This window comes from Oncorhynchus clarkii, chromosome 28, assembly GCF_045791955.1.
Source record: "Oncorhynchus clarkii lewisi isolate Uvic-CL-2024 chromosome 28, UVic_Ocla_1.0, whole genome shotgun sequence".
Taxonomy (NCBI): domain Eukaryota; kingdom Metazoa; phylum Chordata; class Actinopteri; order Salmoniformes; family Salmonidae; genus Oncorhynchus; species Oncorhynchus clarkii.
This window is the reverse complement of record NC_092174.1, coordinates 17,426,201-17,441,855: the sequence shown is the minus strand read 5'-3', so window position 1 is coordinate 17,441,855 and position 15,655 is coordinate 17,426,201. Positions and strand designations below refer to the sequence as shown.

Below are 15,655 nucleotides of genomic sequence, written 5' to 3'. Positions count from 1 at the left end.
ACAGAGTCCCGGGCTCAAGTGACCCACAGAGTCCCGGGCTCAAGTGACCCACAGAGTCCCGGGCTCAAGTGACCCACAGAGTCCCGGGCTCAAGTGACCCACAGAGTCCCGGGCTCAAGTGACCCACAGAGTCCCGGGCTCAAGTGACCCACAGAGTCCCGGGCTCAAGTGACCCACAGAGTCCCGGGCTCAAGTGACCCACAGAGTCCCGGGCTCAAGTGACCCACAGAGTCCCGGGCTCTAGTGACCCACAGAGTCCCGGGCTCTAGTGACCCACAGAGTCCCGGGCTCTAGTGACCCACAGAGTCCCGGGCTCTAGTGACCCACAGAGTCCCGGGCTCTAGTGACCCACAGAGTCCCGGGCTCTAGTGACCCACAGAGTCCCGAACTGCTACAGTTGCCCTCTGACCCCTCGTCTCATTTCCTCTCAGTATCAGTGTTGTTTCCCAACCATTTTTAAACGAGGCTGACTGAAGGAGGAGAGCTAATCCTCTGACTGAGTGACAGCAGGGTCACGGGGGTCGACGGGGGTCACATTCTCCTCGGGGTCAGCTCTGCTGTGCCCTGGGGCCACTGGGCTGTATCATAATCACAGTGTCAGTGTCACCGCAACACACAACCACGAGGATTTAGTATTGAACAGGAGCGGGGATATGGGAATACATGCAAGTTGAAACCTCTACCGGATGTAGGCTTGGCTTGTTACAGTAACACTGATTCAATTAAGGACGGATCTTCCTCTTACACCGTGGATGTTGCAATCCTGCTAGTAGTGTGATGAGTTATGTGTCCTGTTGCTGGTATGAGTGTGTTCGTTTACAGTGTTAATGTTTTTATTCTGTTGAAATTGTAGACCAACGTGGGTCTTTCAACACCGTGTGTAGTGTGTCCTGTATGACCGGGTGTAGTGTGTCCTGTATGACCGTGTGTAGTGTGTCCTGTATGACTGTGTGTAGTGTCCTGTATGACCGTGTGTAGTGTGTCCTGTATGACCGTGTGTAGTGTGTCCTGTATGACCGCGTGTAGTGTGTCCTGTATGACCGCGTGTAGTGTGTCCTGTATGACCGCGTGTAGTGTGTCCTGTATGACCGCGTGTAGTGTGTCCTGTATGACCGACCGCGTGTAGTGTGTCCTGTATGACCGCGTGTAGTGTGTCCTGTATGACCGTGTGTAGTGTGTCCTGTATGACATGACAGCTTTATCACATCGACCGTTCATGGATGTTCTTTTTGACCCAACAGAGTGTTGTTGGTGATCCATTAGCTTGATCATTCGGTTGGAGACCTCCAATGAACCGCTCATTGTTATTAATTCCAGCTGTTGTCTGGCTGTTTTTGACCTATGGCTCCTGGTCAACAGTAGTGCAATATATAGGGAATAGGGTGCCTTTAGGGAAGCACCCTCTGGCTCGTGCCCCGGAGTTCCTCTGTGAAGGCAGGTCTTACTCATCACACAACCTTACTGATTGAGTTGACAGTATAATGCTGTGATTCTGACCAGCGTTCACAGCCTGGTCTGGGGATTATCTCGGCCTTCGTGTGTGTGTTGCCAGCGTACTCACAAAACCATATCACACCTTGGTACCGATATGCATTAAAACTCTTGGTATTGTCATGATTCTATATGCGCTTTTTTCACTTTTTTAATTTAACCTTAATTTAACTAGGCAAGTCAATTAAGAACAAATTCTTATTTACAACGACGGCCTAGGAACAGTGGGTTAACTGCCTTGTTCAGGGGCAGAAAGACAGATTTTTACCTTGTCCGCTTGGGGATTCGATCTCGCAACCTTTCGGTTACTGGCCCAATGCTCTAACCACTAGGCTCCCTGCCTCTAACCACTAGGCTCCCTGCCTCTAACCACTAGGCTCCCTGCCGCCCCAATGGGTTGCTGTATGTCTGCTGCAGAGAGACGAGAGAGAGACATGATAACAACCCGTTTGGATCAGTCATGGAAATAGAAAGTGTCGGGAACATTTTGGCTCACTATTTAAAAAGACGATGGAGAACAAGCTGTAGGCTGAGAAATACCGGAGATTGGCGCAGGTACCGCCGACTAACGCTACCGAGCAATAAACAAAGAAACAACATCAAGTGTTTTGAACTGTGGGTGTGTTTGATAACAGCAATTTGTGGAGGAGAGAAGTGTTGTGTTTAACCTCTATTGGGGACAGTGACATGTGGGTGACTCCCTTACCCTCTCCTTCCTCTCTCCCGCTCGCTGTCACTGTGTGATGTAACGTAAACTGTTGCAGGAAATAAACTGGCTCTAGCGTTTGTGTTGCCTCGCTGGTGTCGATTAGATTATGGCCATGCAGGATTACAGGATCGGATTCTGTTCAAGGGGAATGGATGGGTGGCTACTGGGAGGGAGGGACAGCTGTTTTTCCCTGCTCTCATGTTGACCCTACTGAATTAATCAGAAGAGGAAGGGAGGGGGGCGCGGTTTTGATTAGTCATGGGTGAATTAAGTAAACATAGTAGCTGACCTAGGAGCTGCTTTCTCTCTACAATGAAGGGGTTAAACGTCTATACGTCAGCGCCGTGGTCAATGAACGCGATGCGTACCCGGCTGTCTGTTTACCTTTTGAAGTGTTACTTAAATGTGGACTCGTGGCAATGATGTTTCCACGAGCCGCACCGCAAATATTACGATGCGGGAGACGCAAGATTTCGCTCTCACACGGTCACACACAGCATCTGCACATGCGTGCAAGTTAGCTTCACGCTGTTACAGCGCGGTAGCATCATGACCTGAACAGTGGAGAGGTTTGGCCTCGCGCTTCAGCGCTCGTAGCTGTTGCGGAAATTGACCCACTATGCTGTTTACTTTGGGTCTACCTCTAATTGAGACTGGTACTCAAGGCTACAGCCAAAGGAATAGAATGAGTTGACCTGAATGAGTTGACTTGAATGGGGATGCCCGTTCTACTCATTCCAGTTCTGTGGTCACAACATTTATCTGACCTCAAGTTATTTCTGTAGCTGTACGTTGCTGTACTAGGCCGCAAGGCCTAAAACCACTTTGCATGACTCGTACTCTCCTGGCAACTCTCACCGCATCTCTGACATGTGTTAGATGCTTTTTAAAGACTGTGGGGAATGAGTGGTTGGCCCGATGAGCAATGTGTGTCATTGTTGCTGCAATGAATGGTGGCAGACAGCTCAGGGATTCACTGAGTGTTGTTCCACATGCTGTGTCTTTCCTTCCCTCTGTTCCCTGTCCTGTCCTGTCCTCTGGCCCACAGTCCAGCCTTGAGCCTTGATGGCATTCCTGTCTTTAAAGGGATACGTCTGGATTTGATCTACTTCCCCAGAGTTGGATGGAACTCATGGATACATTTCTATGTCTCTGGATCCAGTATGAAGGATGAGGTAGTTTCGCGTACCAATGACTGGAAGTCTATGGTAAATCTACTAGCAGTCACCTTCGACTTCCAGTTACCATAGACTTCCAGTCATTGCACTTATGCTCGTTAGCAATTGCGCTATCGCTAGTTAGCAACTTTCTTCAAACTGCACGCAAGGACATAAAAATGGCGTCCACAAGTTAATCTGACTCCCGGGAAGTAGATAAAGGGCTTCATTACCAAAATCCTGAAGTATCCCTTTAACGGTCAGCCACTGCCATCTTTACCCTGCCTAGTATTTACCCAGAGAGCTGGAAGATAGTAGGCCATTCACACACACATCTACACACACACACACACACACACACACTCCACCAAATCCAAGGTGTCAGGTGACTGGCATGACTCCTGAGGTCGTGACCTCTACAGGGCCATGCTGTGTTAACCCCAAATTCTCCATGTGTCTGGGCGAAGCGCACACACACAGCGGACTCTGTGTGTCTGGGCAGACAGCTGCACAGGCCACTACCACTCAATCACTTCCCTGGACACACACGCACACACACAGCAAACTATGTGATATATTTTAAGATAGTGGCACTTAGGATGGTGCCCGTCGTTCCGATTCCTACCTGCTACTCCTGGCCGTGACGACCGAAGGCAAGAAGAAGGAAGAAGAAGGAAAAGGGGTCTCCAAGCTAGGCTGAAAAGACAGGCTACATGGTCTCCTCTTCCTAGTATCCTGATGGAGAATGCCCAATCGCTGGAAAATAAACTTTGAACTCGGAGCGAGGCTTCAGGGAGCGAGGCTTCAGGGAGCGAGGCTTCAGGGAGCGAGGCTTCAGGGAGCGAGGCTTCAGGGAGCGAGGCTTCAGGGAATGCTGTGTCTTTGTTTTTACAGAGCCATGGATTACTGACAATTCATTCAACTCTGCTATTCAACCAGACGGCTTTTACGTTTTCCATATGGTTCGAACGGCCGCTTCTTGTAAGCTTAGGGGGGGGGAGTGTATGCTTCCTCATCAATTCTTGTTGTACTGAAGTTCAGAACCCCTTGAGTTCCTGCTCACCCGATCATGTGTGTTATTAGCACAGCTGTGTACATACTGCCACAAGCAAACATCAAGGCAGCACTCTGCAAACTGTACAAAAACATTAGCCCGCAAGCATCCTCTCACCGGAAGCAGGCTTTATTGTCGCGGGAGATTTTAACCAAGTAAATTTAAACAAATTCTTCCAAAGTATCACCATGTATTCTGCCCCACGAGAGGAAATGTGTTGGACCATGTGTGCACAAACATCTGTGACGTTTACAAATCCTCTATGTTCCTACTCCCCGCCGACAAGCAGCAACTCGAGGGAGACACCAACACAGATAATAGTGAGGCGTTGGACAGAGGAGGCAGACTCAATGCTGCAGGATTGTTTTGACAATACTGATTTGGAATATTCATCCACCCAGGACTCATCCATCAACATTGAGGAATATGCTTCATTAGGAAATTGGTTGTTGGTGTTGAACCCACAATAACAATCCGGGCAGACCTCAACCAAAAGCCCTGGATGAACAGAAAAATACATAACATGCTGAGTGCCCATAGTGCAGCATTAAATATCAATCGATCGAACCCAGGTGACACGTACAAACTCCGGTACAAGAATCAATGTTCGACAACTGACTCACGATGCATGTGGCAAGGACTGCAGGCTATCATGGACTACAAAGGCAAATCCAGATGTGTGGTGCCCACCGAAGCCTCCATCCCCAATGAGCTTAACACATTCTATGCTCGCTTCGAGGCGGACAACACCGAGGCATCCAGGAATGCTCTGGATGACCAGGTGCTTTTGTTCTTCAAGGCCAACTATAGGAAAACTCTCAAAAGAGTGAATACTCACAAAGCCGCCGCCCCAGATGGCATCCCTGGCAACGACCTCTGTGTGCGCTGGCCGGTGTCTTCCGGGACATCTTCAGCCTGTCCCCTGTCCCAGGCTGTAGTCCCCACTTGCGTCAAGGACACCACCATCATCTCAGTGCCCAAGAACCAAGGTGACATTCCCAAATGACTATCGCTGAACTCACCCCGGTCATCATAAAGTGCTTCGAGAGGCTGGTCATGGCCCACATCAAGGCCAGCATGCCAGGTACACTGGACCCACTCCAATGAACCTACCGCACCAACAGATCCACAAAAGATGCCATTCACACGGCCCTAACACATCTGGATAAGATGAACACCTATGTGAAAATGCTGTTCATTGACTACAGTTTAGCATTCAACAGTATTGTTACCTCCAAGCTTGTCACCAAGCTCAGAGCCCTAGGCCTGGATGCTGCAACTGGATCCTGGACTTCCTGACGGGCAGACCACAAGCTGTGAGGATTGTCAACAACAACTCTGCTACAGTGACTCTTAACACAGGGTCCCCCCAGGTGTGTGTCCTCAGCCCTCTGCTGTACTTACGACCGCGTGGCTTTTCAACTCCATCATCAAGTTTGCTGATGACACCACAATTGTATGCCTGATAACCAACAACAATGAGTCAGCCTATAGGGAGGAGGTAAGTGAACTGGCATTGTGGTACCAGGACAAAAACTCCTCACTCAATGTCGGCAAAACAAAGGAGTTGATTTGTTGACTTCAGGAAGTCATTGGGACTGCAGTAGAGCGAGTCCGCAGTTTCAAGTTCCTCGGCGTCCACATCACTGAGCACTTGACATGAACCAACAACACCACCAGTCTTGTCAAGACGCCACAACAGCGTCTCTACTGCCTAAGGCGGTTGAAGAAATTTGGGATGCCACCCCAGGTCCTCTCCAAATACTACCACTGCACCATTGAGAGCATCCTGACCGGTTGCATCACGGCCTGGTACGGGAATTCCTCTGTCCACGTTTGCAAGGCCCTTCAGCGGGTGGTGAAGACGGCCCAATACATCACTGGGGCTGTGTTCCCACCCATCCAGGACATCTACTTGAAACACTGCCTGAATAAGTCCTGCAGCATTATCAAGGACCCCACACACCCCAGCCAAGAGGTGTTCAGTCGCTTAACGTTGGGCAGATGACTTGTAGGACCTCAGGCTCCAATACCATCAGACTGCTGAACACTCGAACTGGACTGACCACATGCACTGACTGTCCGTACCTTAGCACTCACGCGCGCCCGCACACACACTCAAGCTACACACATACACATCACAATTGCTGCTACCATACTCTTATTTACTATTACTAATACTGCACAATTTAAACACTCCCCCCCCCCCCCCCCCCCAATCCCTCCTTCCCTGATACGTGGAACTATTTGACTATAAATTGTGCCTTCCTATATTGCACATATGCAAAAAAAAATCTATTCTCTTGAGCCATTTACTTCATGTTCGTATCTTTTATTGTTGTATTGTTGAGAAGGAACCTGCATGTAAGATTTTCTTTGGACAGTGCCATATAATGTGCATCCTGTGCATACGAGTCCACGGCTGATAAAACAGACCCCCCCCCACACACACACACACCTGTCCATCAGTCAGTGCTTGACATGACAGACCCAGGGTGGATGGACCAGTGGGCTTGACCTGAGTTTGAATACCTTATGACCTGTGCTTGATTAAGCTTGCCTGGCTTAAAGGACCATTTATCATACTCCCAAAACTGTGAACCCTGCCCATATGGCACTTTATGCAAGCTACAGCAAAGATGTCAAATGGTGTTTGAACCCAGATCTGAAATAGACATGTCTGTCTGCAGTGTGTAGAGGGACCAATAGACATGTCTGCAGTGTGTAGACCAACACTCCAACAAACACCAACAGACAGGAGGGCCAGGAGGTTAAATAAACCCAGGGGAGACTTGAAAGGCCCTGCTTGTCCCAACACGTCATAAAATACTGCAGAAGCAGGCGTTCAAGCATTGCGCTGTTTATGACTTCAAGCCTATCAACTCCCGAGATGAGGCTGGTGTAACCGAAGTGAAATGGCTAGCTAGTTAGCGCACGCTAACAGCGTTTCAAACTTCACTCACTCTGAGCCTTGGGGTGGTTGTTTCCCTTGCTCTGCGTGGGTAACGCTGCTTCGATGGTGGCTGTTGTCGTTGTGTTGCTGGTTCGAGCTCAGGGAGGAGCAAGGAGAGGGACGGAAGCTATACTGTTACACTGGCAATACTAAAGTGCCTATAAGAACATCCAATAGTCAATAGGTTAATGAAATACAAATGGTATGGAGGGAAATAGTCCTATAATTCCTACAATAACCACAACTCAAAACTTCTTACCTGGAAATATTGAAGACTCATGTTGAACCACCAGCTGGAACCACCAGCTTTCATATGTTCTCATGTTCTGAGCAAGGAACTGAAACGTTAGCTTTCTTACATAGCACACTTTTACTTTCTTCTCCAACACTTTGTTTTTGCATTATTTAAACCAAATTGAACATGTTTCATTATTTACTAGAGGATAAATTGATTTTATTAATGTATTATATTAAGTTAAAATAAGTGTTCATTCAGTATTGTTGTAATTGTCATTATTACAAATACATATATTTTTTTTAATCGGCCAATTAATCGGTATCGGCTTTTTGGTCCTCCAATAATCGGTATCTGTATCGGCGTTGAAAAATCATAATCGGTCGACCTCTAATACTGACCCCCCCTTCCCCCCATGGCATGCTGGTCTGGATGGAATTGGGTTGGACTGACACACCCCTGCCCTGTCTTGAATTACATTACAACCCTCCAAGTGGAAGGCAGGGGTTTGGATGTTTTTTTATATATTTTTTTATATATATAATTTTGAACAGTATTTTTAATCTTATTGAGACAGAGATATGTGCTAATGAGGGTGTGAGGGAGATGTGGCTCCGGGATGCATACCCACGCTGAGGGTTGACCGTATCAGGTCCATGTGCTGCAGGCGGCATTACCCGCTATACCAGTCCCAGACACAGGGTTTGGTTTCTCCATCCTTCCTGGTTAAAAGAAATAAAACAATGTGGCCTTGTGCTCCGTAGAGAGCAAGGACGACGAGTTCAACAGCCGTTTGTGAAATCGAGCAAGTCAACCGTTATCGGCAAACCCTCAGTGTTCGCCGTTGGGAGGGGGATGTTTGATCGTGTTATATCCACGAAAACACAATAAATGTTTACATGTATTGATTTTTGGGATAATATATTTGGCCCACTTGTTTGTCTGACGAGTGCATTGATTTTCGGGACACAGACATTTGAAGAATGTTGACCCCCCCTATAATACACACTGATATTTATTACAGTTATGCAGAAAGAAAAACGATGGGATTGTGGGTTTTTTACATTGTTCAAACTGGACACAAAACTTGACTTAGACCATGCCTGGGCTGCTTTTATCACTTGATTTGAAACCATAGCGAGAACACAAATGCCCCAGACACATATCAACAGGTCATGCACCTAGCTGTCTGCTTAGAGTATGTATGTGAAACACACACACACAGGGAATACCATTTATCTGCCTCGGTCTCCATCCTCAAAGACGCCCTTCAGAGCTGCTAACGGATTACCTTGTTTATTCCACGCTACTCCTCCTGGGCCCCGCCCCTAACAGGAACAACAACATGTCCTCGAGGCTGTACGGACACCATCAAGATGTCCTTTGTAGAAAGCTCTATAGGAGACGCTTAAACACAGTTACTGGCCCAAAATGTACACTCACTCACACCTTTTGTACCAACGTTTTCTTTTCAAGACCTGGTAGAAAGGTCTAGAGACTCTGTTAGGTCTCTGTAGTGGTAGCCAGGGGAGTGTCTCGGCTCGTCAGACAGACTATTTATTTGCGGTGGGGCTCAGCTGTGGAGGCTAAGTCAAGTACATGAATCATACCGTGTGCATGTTGCTGGGTGCAAAGGACAAGTGTCCATTTTAAACATTGGACCAGTTCACCACTTGAAGAGGGGTTTAAAGTCTGAACGGAGGACAAGTGTCCATTTTAAACATTGGACCAGTTCACCACTTGAAGAGGGGTTTTAAAGTCTGAACGGAGGCGGAACGTTCGATGTGAATTGTGTTCCATTGCGTCTAATGTGTTTTAGATTGGAACGTCGTGTAAGCAAGCTGGCCCTGTGTATTCGTCATTTGGGCACGTTGCTCATTTAAGACCCCCGTGAACAACATTTGTCAAGAAAGTCACTGACTGATTTTATAGAACTATGTACAGAAAAGGGTAACAAATGTTAAGCGAGAGTTTCCTTCAGTTAAAACGGAATATTCCTTGTGTGTTTTACAAGCCAGATGTTGTACTTCCCAAGCAGTGGGCGTAGTCAGTGTGTTAATGAAAGCCAGCCTTTCAAACACACACACACACACACACACACACACACACACACACTCTGTGACTCTAGGTGTCTTACTAGTGCCTTGGTGACAGTATTCCTTGTTGGCCTTGGTTTCCATGGAGCTGGTATGAATCTCAGAAAGTAGAGCATTGTAACGGTGGTGTGTCGGGAACAGTTCAGTCTGTCACACCCCCCCCCCCATTTAGAGGAACACTCACCACGTTAACCTGAGTCATGGTTATTCATGCAGTCAGGGGGAAGGTGAGCAGGACTGCAACGAGCGAGAGAGAATGAGACAATGTGCGCTGAGCCGAGCCTTTGATCTGCTCTGTGGTGATGAGGCTTTTGGCTGGCTCTCCTGCTCTGTCATGGGTCTGTGGCCAGAGCACTGTTGATGATAATGTAACAAGTCTTTTTAGGGGCAAAACTCTCCGAGTGAGGATCTGTACACGGAGGCCAAGATCAGTCAGAGATCGTTTCAGACACAAGCTCTTCGCTCCTTTTTGAAGTCATTTTTTTGCGCCGCTCAAGTAGGCTATGCCTCATTTGTCATCCGGGTCATTCAGTGTGGAAATAGACTTGCGATATTTAAGCAGTTTGTGATTTTCCTGAAATTTAGTACCAAGAAATATCACATAAAGGAAAGAATTCTGTCTTCTATTTTGAGTTTAGCGTAATAACGGTTTCTTCACGGCCGTTGTGTGAAGATTATCGCGCAGGCTGTATCCCCTCACAGACACATGGTTGGTTTATGACTGCTGTTTTAAAACTACAGGACAAATCTGATTATTTGCCCCGTTTGCCCTTCAAGTGGTCACCCATCTGCTGCTTTATCTTGTCACCATGATCACAAAGGGCCTATCAGGGTTGTGTTGGTGGTTATCTTACAGAGGTGTGAGATCAATGAGGTGGAGACAAAGAGAATGTATGAGAGGTCAATAGGAGTCTAGAAATACACATCCCAAATGGCACCCTATTCCCTATATAGTGCACTACTTTTGACCAGATTCGAATGGGCCCTGGTTAAAAATAATGCACTGTAAAGGGAATAGGGTGCCCACAGATCGAAGGGTATGTTAATCATATTGAATTTAAACCTCCCTTCTCTCCCTCTATCACACCCTCCTTCACTCCCTCCCTCTAGCTCTGAGTATTTGTTGCACTCCCTCCCTCTAGCTCTGAGTATTTGTTGCGCACTGAGGATATTTTGGTAAAAGGCCTTTTCTCCTGTATTTCCTGAAAATGAAGGCTGATTTCATACCAAACTCGGACAGTCGCAATAAAACAGACCTTTTTGTGTGCGTTTGTCAAGTTGATGAAGTAGTAGTAGAAGTTGTACAGGGTTAAAGTGCAGGTTTTAAGTACAGGGTGAAAGTACAGAGGAACACCGCTGCCCTCCTGTGGTGTACACCTGTAAGTGCAACATGTCCTTGCTTTCTCCCCTCTGTTGTTACATCTCATTCTCAACTATGGTTGAATGCGCAACTCCCAATTTGTCCGACTGTAATACCTTTAGCTTTTGAGTGATTTATTTGTTGCCTTTTGAAATCGCGTATTGATGACTTGTCCTGCCTTACTGAAGCGTGGTGTAACTACATTATTTTCCCCTCAGCTAGAAGTCAGTGAAAGAAACACGGCCTGTTTCGTCACCACAAACGCGCCTCTTCATAATGTGTCTCGGAGCATGCAGGCGCCGTCAAGTGATTCTCAGATGATTCATATCAGCTGATATTCCAACCTTTTTTTTATTGAAAGTGTCTGTGCTAGTGAAACATTTAAAAAGCGTGCTTTTAAGGAGCAGCTGTTGTTGACCTACATGTTTTTAGGAGCACCACGACCACAACTACCCAGCAACCGCTATAGAAACCCAAACATGATACAGCTGTGTGGTCTTAATTGATGTGCATACAGTTTGAACTCTGGGCTATTTGAACTCTAGCCTCACCCTGAGCCCCAACTGAAGCAGAACATGATTCGTGTGGCCCAGCGGTATATAAGGCACTGCATCTCAGTGCTTGAGGCGTCACTACAGACACCCTGGTTTGAATCCAGGCTGTATCACGACCGGCCGTGATTGGGAGTCCCGTAGGGCAGAGCACAATTGTCCCAGCATCGTCCGGATTTGGCCAGGCTAGGCAGTCATTTTAAATAAGAATTTGTTCTTAACTGACTTGCCTAGTTAAATAAATGTTGTAAAAAATGACATCTGACAACAGGATACACATGTACTGTGTGGTTGATACTGGGTAGAGAGGCCATCTGTCTGATGTAGCCAAATTTAGGGGCCCATATTCATGAAGCATTTCAGAATAGAAGTGCTGCTCTGAGATCAGTTGTTGTTTCTTTTGGACCATAATGGATAGAATCATATGGATGGGGGTGTGATCCTAGGTCAGCACTGAATGCTGCCACAGTTTTGTGTCCTCTGTCCTCTCTCTGTCAGGGAACGTTCTGCCTTTGACCAGCAGAGGTCTCTCTTGGTACATAGTCTTTGAGACTGTCCTGCTCTGACGTTGCTGGACTCATTCAGTCAGTAGTGGCAGACTGTGTCTTTCATCAGGCGGTTTGTCTTCTATGTAACAGCTCATCTCAACATCTCGCCGAGTCAAACAGGAAACCACTAGCCTGGTTTGTGACACCGCAAACACTGGACCTTCCATGTTAATCCCAGGAGGCTGCTTCTGCTCCCGTGCCCAGAGAGCCAGGAGAACACACACACACACACACTCCCTCGCTCACACACAGAACACACACACACAGCGTGGTGTCCAGCCACCAGGGTTTGCCACAGTGAGTCACCAATGCCAGCCAGCTGTGGTTCGTCTGTGGCAAGGAGTAGCCTCTTGGTCCAGGGAGGATTCAGGAAGTGGTTGCTAGGCCAACGCGGCACACAATCACAGACACCGTGGCGGCGCGTTCTGTTTACACAGCCACACACTGAGACGTCCTTGCTGGGTGTTCTCTTCGGTCGACCACTGGCTAGAGGGGACATACTGTAGTTCGCCCTCAGTTGCCTGCAGCGACTATCACATCTTCTAGGAACTGTATCTCTAAAGAGAGAGGACCTGATGACAGAAGGCACTTGTCTTTATAGTGTCGTATTACATCATGCAACCGCTCAATCGACCCCCACCAGCTTTTGCTCGCTTCTCTGAGGAAATGAATCCCACAATGTGGGAGTGTTTGTGTGCTGCTTGCTTGCCAAAGCCTTCCTTGAATAGACATAGGTTTTGTCCATTGTTGATGCTGGGCATTTTTCCCACAGTTAATACTCTTCTCTTCCAGAAGGAGACACTGTGGTGTTAGCATTGAGACAGTCGGCTACTCTCTCTCCTTCTGTCAGCTGGGAGGAGAGCACAGGCGCTGCTCTAAACCCCCGTAGACTTACATGATCTGTGCAGGACAATAGAATACAGGTAGGCAAGCTATTGCTATGCTGTTTGTGCCTGTCAATGTTTAATGCCCTGCGTTTGGGTGGATGTTAGTCAACTCACTATCTCGCTACATGTCATCTCACCCAACAGTAGCACTGTTGTGGTCTTGGGCCTGTACAACCCCCCCCCCCCGTGATTAAAACTTCCTGCTTTTTCCCCCGTCACAGCGGCTGCACCTTGGAATAAACAGGAAGTAACAGAGCAGGAAGTGGACTTATTCTGGCCAACAGGATGTGGTCATGTGGCGGAGGAGGCGGCAGAGTCGGTCAGAAGTGCCGACTCTTTTCCAGAAGCAGTTCCTTCCCCTCTGGCTTTAATGACTGAAGTCTTTAGAATGGCTCAGAATGGGGTTTCGGCACGGCTCCGGAAACCTGGTGGTCCAGCTAGGATGAGTTTAGTGTGCACCAGGACAGGATATAGCCCTGTCAGGTAAAGACCTCCTCTATACGTACGGTTTACACTGGCACAAACACATCCGCGTTGTACATCAAATAAGAAGAATAAAGGACATAACAGACCAATGAACAGTTAAAAGCAGCGGGTGACTGTCCTATTGTTGCGGTGTGTCTTGTCCTTAATTAAGACCGAACATGTAGTCCATCGGAGCCTCTCAGGGTGGAACTGTCAGGGTGGTGAATACAGTACCTGGATCCCAGTGTAATTTAGAAATAGCAACCGTTTTTGTGATGGGTCTGTACCCAGAGATGAAGCCTAATGTCAGAGTTGGAGAGGAGAGGCACTCCAGACAACACTGTACTGGTGGCCCTGTCGCTCATCTCATCTCTCATGCTCCATCGATACACCAGCTCCTCCAGCCAGAGAGGAACGACCTTCCGCTGACCCACTCACACCAAGGAAATCTCATTTAGCCTACACACCGCCTGAGGAGGAACAGGGGAGGAGAGAGGCAATATGAACTAACCAAATACTGTACTTCCTCCTCAACCTTCACCCACCAACTGCCAAACCCTTCATCTCCGTTAGGGTTTAAACAGGGAAGCCCCACCGATGTCCTCTGCTGTTGTGATGTTAGCTAGTAGCTACGGTAACCTTGCTAGCTGCTCACAGTTCACCATCACCTTTAATGAAATGTTAATCCCATACAAACAGGGTGGTAAAACATGCACATTATGTTTGGGTTGGGCACTATCCAGATATTCATGCTTTCAAACCGTTCCTGTACCATACCTTGGGTGTATGGTATTACCGGCAGTGCACACGAGGAGCGCTGTTTTTGTCCAAATGAAAATATATTTAAAAAAAAAACATTTTGGACTCTCAAATAATTTAGGCAGCAGGGATCTTGATCTAGGAAGGGTATTGATTGCGTCTTTTGTAATCAGGAAGCTTGATCCTGCAAGCTAGCCACAGGAGCAAGTTGGCAAAGCAAATGCATAGCTGGGAGCCCTGAGCTGAAGATTCATTTATTTGGCAGAACATAGATACAGTGCATTCAGAAAGTATTCACAACTCTTGACTTTTTCCTAATTGCAGCCTGAATTTAAAACGGATTACATTTGAGATTTTGTCACTGATCCACACACAATGTCCCGTAATGTCAAAGTGGAGTTGTGTTTTTAGACATTTTTACAAATGAATTAGAAATGAAAAGCTTAAACGTCTTGAGTCAATAAGTGTGGAACTCTTTTTCTTCTGGCAGCCTAAATGAGTTCAGGACTAAATGTACTTAACATGTCCCATAATAAGTTGCATGGACTCACTCTGTGTGCAATAATAGTGTTTAACAACACTTTTTAAATGACTACACCATCTCTGTACCCCGCACGTACAATTATCTGTAAGGTCCCTCAGTCAAGCAGTGAATTTCAATCACATATTCAAGCACAAAGACCCGGGAGGTTTTCCAGTGGTTCTCCTTCCCGGAGAGGAAGGAAACCGCTCAGGGATTTAACCATGAGGCCGATGGCGATTTTAAAACAGTTAGTTTAATGGCTGTGATAGGAGATAACTGAGGATGGATCAACATTGTAGTTACTCCACAATATTAACATAAATGGCCGAGTGAGAAGAAGGAAGTCTTTTAAATATATTGAAAAACAATGCATCCTGTTTGCAACATGGCACTAAAGTAATCCTGCAAAAACACTTTATTTTTGGGACAAATCCAACACATCACTAATCCAACACACGTCAGAGTTCCACTCTTCATATTTTCAAGCATGGTGGTGCCTGCATCATTTCCTAGAGGACAACTTGGTTTATTCTGCTTTCCACTGGAAGACAAAATCACCTTTCAGCTTATATTCTGCAGTTGTTTACCAAGATGGCATTGAATGTTCTTAAGTGGCCTAGTTCCTAAGTGGCCTAACTACAGTTTTGACTTAAATCAGCATGAAAATCTATGGCAAGGTTTGAAAATGGCTGTCTAGCCATGATCAACAACCAACTTTACAGAGCTTGTGTACTTTAATAAAGAATAATGGACGAATATTATGCAATCAAGTTGTGAAAAGCTCTTAGACTTTCCCAGAAAGACTCTCAGCTGGTATCGCTGCCAAAGGTGATTCTAACATGTATTCATTCACTCAGGGGGTCGAAT

The 15,655-nt window shown here is 46.9% G+C and overlaps 1 protein-coding gene across 4 annotated transcripts in view; it reads left to right on the top strand.

The window, feature by feature from the left end:
* Positions 1 to 15,655, top strand: part of LOC139386582 (partitioning defective 3 homolog) — a 232,113-nt gene that overhangs the window by 46,866 nt on the left and 169,592 nt on the right. The window lies entirely within an intron of this gene.